This window comes from Meriones unguiculatus, chromosome 8, assembly GCF_030254825.1.
Source record: "Meriones unguiculatus strain TT.TT164.6M chromosome 8, Bangor_MerUng_6.1, whole genome shotgun sequence".
NCBI lineage: Eukaryota > Metazoa > Chordata > Mammalia > Rodentia > Muridae > Meriones > Meriones unguiculatus.
In genome coordinates, this window is record NC_083356.1 from 39505186 (window position 1) to 39511278 (window position 6093).

The following is a 6093-nucleotide window of genomic DNA, read 5'->3' on the forward strand; positions in this document are numbered from 1 at the left end:
TAAATATCTTTCATATGCTGAAGAGATGAATGAGAAGGGCCTCCACCTCCGAGCTTTCTTTCTCCCTTCACCAGCTTTTAAAGTACAACAAGCAGAGAGGACTGCTGGTCCTGCTGTATCCCATAGCTCAGGTTTCCCTCCCTTTCTGCCCCCATCAGACAGACCAAAAAAAGAAAAAAAAATGCCACTTCTGTTCCACACCAGGAAAGACTGAGCAATTGTCTGCTGCGTGTTTTTTCTTACTTCCTTTCACAGTGGCACGTTGACAAAGATAAATAAGTCCTCCTTCTTACATGGAGTGTGTTTATACATTCGGAGGAAGAGTTTTAACTTGGGACCTGGGAAACTTGGAGTGGCCCCAGCTAAAGCACAAGGTCTTTGCTGAATGACTTCAGGCAAGCTACAAAGCATTTCTGACTTGAGCTTTCTCACCAAGTACGTAATGCTGGACAAAATGCCCCTGGTCACCACCTTTGCTAATGAGTCTAATACCTGGGAACACAGAAGGTGAAACACTGTATATGAGTGTAACTTATAAATTATAGACTTAGAACTACACACATGCATACACACTAGGCAAGCAGTCTGAAACTGAGTGGCATACCCAGCCCTTAAAATAATATATTTTGAAATATTAGTTTTTCTCTGGAGCAGTTCCCTATAAAATTATGTTTGGAATCAGTGATCTGTATTGTATTAAGCACTCTGGATGGCTTTAAAGATTAGACAGGTCTGGAAATAACTAGAGATAAAGCTCACCAGTCTCTCCTCTTACTTAGCATTTCATGGGAAATTAGGTACTCCCCCTCTCCCTTTATTCCTGGCTTGCTTATTTCCCAGGGCCTGGACGCTGCAGAGTAAGGAAGACTGGTTCTTCAGCGATGCTTATTGGGTCAATGAGGTCACCATTAGGAAGGCATGGGGGGTACCCTCTGTCCCACTGCAGGAAGAGAGACACATTTGATGGAAGGGCACTTCCTCCCCTAGAGGCTGGGGTACATGTAGCATTTCTTTAACCCTGCCTTGGCCTACAGCAAAGGAGGCTTTGTTTGCTGGAAGGCCAACATAATGAAGCCAAGCTTTGAACACCAGTTCTAAAAGTGTTTGCTGTGATATTCATTCTCACATGAGAATAAATCCTCACTATTCCTCTCTACCAGCACCTACCTGGGGTATAGGGCCAGCTTTGTGACTAAAGTGCTAGCATCTGGCTCCAGAGAAGCTAACAAACTATTTCATGACTTTGAGTTCTTCTCTGACTTGGAATATATCTGTTTTTCATCTGAAAACTGTTTCCAGTGACAAAAATAAAGCTAGCATCTATAGAAAATGAAAGACCTCACAAACTACATGATACATGATTCAAGGCATATAACTCACCATTTGGCAAGAAGAGCTTTCCCTCTGCTACCTTGAGGGATATCCAGGTTAGTTTATGAAAGAGAGATTTAGCAAGGAAGTTAAACAAATCAAAGAAAATGTTGGTGCAAGAATTTGATGTTTCTAATAAAAAGCACCAAAACATACATCCATATACTTTGTGTGAGTATTGAAGATGCAAATATACCTTCAAGCTCTTCATAATATTAATTTTCTAAGGACAAGAGGCAGCAAGAGACTGTTTTCAGTAGCTTCAAGCTCATTCACTGGGGATAGTCCTCACTATCCCCAGTTTCTTTTCAAATTTAAAAGCTATAGGTAAATAAACAAGCAATGAGTAAATAAGTAAGAAGGTATTCCTGTCCAATCTCTTCAGAAGATACACAGGGTCTGGAGTGGATTTTGGAGATTTGATCTATATAAGCTTCTGAAAAACATTCTCACAAGTTAAACTCATGTTTCATATAATTGAAGGATGTTGTATATTCCCCAAACTCTACTGCCCCTGTCCTGGGAGATCTCTGTCCTGGTCAGTATATCTACATTAATCTCTAAGTGGCTCTCTTTGCTCTTATCCTCATCCACGTATTATTCAAATTGCTACCAGTAAAATAAATGTCTCACTCTTCAACCTGATCACAGTACTCTCTCAGCCATTTCCTGATATTTGCATAACACAGTCTACACTCCAGCATGCAAACTTGCCTCATTACAATCAAGTTTCAATTTTTCCTGCAAACATTTTCTCATAGTCTAGATCAAGATACATTGAAGTTTTCACTATTGGTGGCTTCTAAATGTCACCTTCTTTTTACTTGTGTATTGGTTACTTTTCTGTTGTCATAAAACACCTTAACCAATGCAACTTATATAAGAAAAATTTCATTTTAGTTTATGCTTCCCCCCAAATGGTAAGAGTCCATAGTGGTGAGCAGGCATGGGAACAAGCAGAAGGCACAGAAGAAGTAGCAGGACCTCAGAGCTGACATCCTTAAATGTAAGTGTGAAGCAGAGAGTGAAAAGGAAGTGGGGTCAGAGCCTGTCCACAGGGCTCCCTCCATCAAAACTCTACTTCTCATAGGTTTTACAACTTCCCAAAAAAAGAGCCAGCAACTGGGGACCAAATGTTCAAATACCCACACCTATGGAAGTCTTTACTCACCCAAACCACCATACACAGTTTAATACATTTCACATACGACTTACCTCAGTGGAGGTGGAGCTGTTTCTTCATATGTTTCTACTGCATGTTTGCATAGCATTCAAAAACCCAACTTCATTGTTAGATCTGAGCTAGGACTGAGCATACAAGCAGAAGGACAAGAAGAGGAACAGGATGAAAAGAAGGAGGGGGAGAAAGAAGAGGAGGAGGAAGAGAAAAGAAAGAGAGAAAGAAGGAAAAAAGTCTGGAATGAGTTTACGGGGGAGCAAGAGATGGATATGAAAACACATTGTAACCTTGTATGGAATTAACAAAGAATAAATTCCTTCAAAAATAAATATGATTATGATAAAGTGCAGGCTAAGTTAAATAAGCCATAACACATAATTATGTGAAAAACAAAGATCTCCACCTCATAAAGGCTGTCTTCCACACCACCCTTAAGGACAAGCATCCATTCTCCCAGGAAACACAAACACCACAATTCTACTATAATCATTTACACACCAACCTTATATCTGCCTTGATGAAAAACTCTGCTGCACATAGCATATGCTCAACAAATCTTGGAAACAACGCGGTTACTTATAAAAATGTTTTTATTAAATAATCTCATAAAAATCCATAGACAGCAATGAGTATGGGTGACAGTTTGGATTTTGTCTCAAGAGATCATGTGAGTGCTTAGAAAAAAGGTTAACAGCATCAAAGTGTCCATTCGTCTGTGCTAATCAGCACCACTTAAATGGCCATTTATACTGATTATTGCTGTCCAGTAACTCTTCTACCCATTCCACAGTGGGGGGGGGCAGGGGGGAGGGGGAACAGCACACACTACATGAAACAGCATCCTTTTTTGGGCACCACAAGGATAAGCTCAAAGTCCTGATTCTGCTGCTTCTGGCTGTTGAAATCTGGTGAGATTTACTTTTCTGTATCCTACTAGATTATCTTCTGAATGAGAAGACAGTCAGATGACTGTTTTAGAGCCATGATGACTTGAACCAATCAGTCTGTTTGTGCTCCATGTGAATGCAAGTTGCTGATTTTTTTTAAGTATCCCTTTTGTTACTCACCTGATAAAATGAAGGCAAGAGAGTACACACAGCATGCACATGGTGTGGCATATTTAAAGAAAGCTGTTAAGTCAAACTGAAGACTCTACATTAGAGAGACATATATAGATCACAGTAATCTGTACATGCCAAACTGCTATCTTATAAATATGTACAATTTTTATATGTCCGTAAAAACTCTAGCAAAGGTTTGTAAGAAAGAATGTATGGCAGACTGCAGCAGCCAAGTGATATACTGTGACATTTTATGATACATTTTACTTTGCAGTTGACTTTTTCCACAATATAAACTTTTAAAAACTTCACTACAGTAACAAAAATAAATACACAAGAGAAGAGTTTCCAAACAATTTGTATAGGGTGTTTATTCCCTATATAAAAACATTTTGAAATACAGTATTCTTATTTGGTTCATTTGTGGAATAAGCTTTCCCAAATATGTCTAATATCATAGATTATAACTCACATACACACAGAGATTCAGGCACATACATGCACATACACACACACATGCACTCACATGCTATTCACATGCAAATATATACAGCATGAACAGAAGATTCAGTCAGCCAGAGCCAAGATTTCCCCTCCTGTTTTCTCCTGTGGCTGTCACTCTCCTTTACTTTGGGCAGGCAGAATGAAAATGAACACCGTTAAGCACTGGATTTGAACAAATGTTGATTGCAATCTGAACTTATGGGCCAGGTGTTTTCGTTCTCTAAGCTCCCATTCCTAAATTTAGACATGAACCTAATGATAACTGACTTGTAAGTTATTATGAAAATAGGAATAAAATATGTAAAGTGCTATGGTAATTGTAAACAAATAACAGCCCATGTAGTAATACAGATGCCATCACACTCTCCAGGTATCTGGTTTTTCTATCAAAAAGTGACTAGTGTTTATTCAAGGAAGAAATCAGAGACCTGATAAATACAAGTTAGTGAGTAAACAAAAGGTAAGAATTCAGTTATTCCCAGTATGACCAGTTACATTTTTAAATGACATTTCTCAAATGCTAATGTCCAAGCATGACTTTATAGCTTTATAGAAATTTTTTTACAGTTTTTCTGTGAAATAAATTTTTATTAATAATTATTCCTACTTATTGGACAATTGATCCAACTAGAAATCAGGCATTTGGAGTCTGTCAGGGAAAGTCTCCTACCTCCATGAGTTCAATGAGCTTTGTGCTTTACCAGGAGGACAGGTTTATGAACAGAGAACAGTCACTAATGCCTGGCTGGAATCAAGGTCCGGCCTTGCCATTGTCGATCTAGGAGGACACTGCGAAAGGAGCTCAGGAGAGAGGGTGCCATGTTCATTTGTGAGGACAATGTCAGTAGGGTTTATAGATATTCAGAACTTTCTTTATGGCTCACTATATACCTAATCAATGATAAATTCCCCAGTGAGACAGACATAGTCATAGTTTTTTAGAAGAGAAAACTGAGTTCTGTACATTTTGTCACAATCAGCTTCTCATTGGTTGTTAAATGTAATTTCAGACTTTAAAGTTTCTTTCCTGAGTGTGACCCATCATAGTACTGGAAGGTTCTATGCAAGCTGCCAAGGGAGGGAAGCAAACAATAGTCCTACCCAGCCATAACATCCATGAAGCACAGTGATGAGCAGCATGGCATAATAACTTTACAGGTTTAACAGTGGCATGAATATCTTTGTGGTTACCAACACCTATTTAATTAAACTTAAGGTTCACTCAACAGGAGGGAGATCATACCTGGTACTAGAAACTTAGCCAACTATCTGGAGACAGTGAGATCATCGATATGAGATGAGAACCCATTACTACCACTTTACTAATCTCTAACTGCATTATAAATATTTATTTTTATACACACAGCTAAGTATAGCTCTCACCACCCATCAAAGAAACTTCTCTTTACAATGGACAGAGACCACTACAGAAAACCACAACCATTTGGAATGCAGAGAATATGTACTCATGGTGTACCTAGCCCCAACTGACGCATCTACATCATAACTCCTACATCTTAAGCTCATAGATTATCTCAGCAAAGTGAATGAAAGATTGTAAGAACCAGAGGAACAGGGAGTTTGCTGAGAGACTACATCTCTTAGAAATGTCAGAAAAGCTACATTCTGGATAAGACAGCAGTATGCCTGCCTAAAGAAGACCTGAGGAAGTGTGACATCAATAGACATGTTAAAATGGAAAGGAAAATATTTTCCTATTTATATATGTATTTAATCGATTTACAGCCCGATCTCAGTTTCCTCCCTCCTCTACTCCCAGTTCCACTCTCACACCCCTCTCCCCCAACTAGCACTCTTCTTTTCAGAGAAGGAAAGGCCCCCAAAGGGAACCAACCCAGTCTGGCACTTCAAGTTGCAGCAAGACAAAGTGCATCCTCTCCCACTGAGGCCAGACAAGACAGCCCAGCTAGAAGAAAAGGATCCAAAGCTAGGTAACAGAGTCAGAGACAGCCCCCA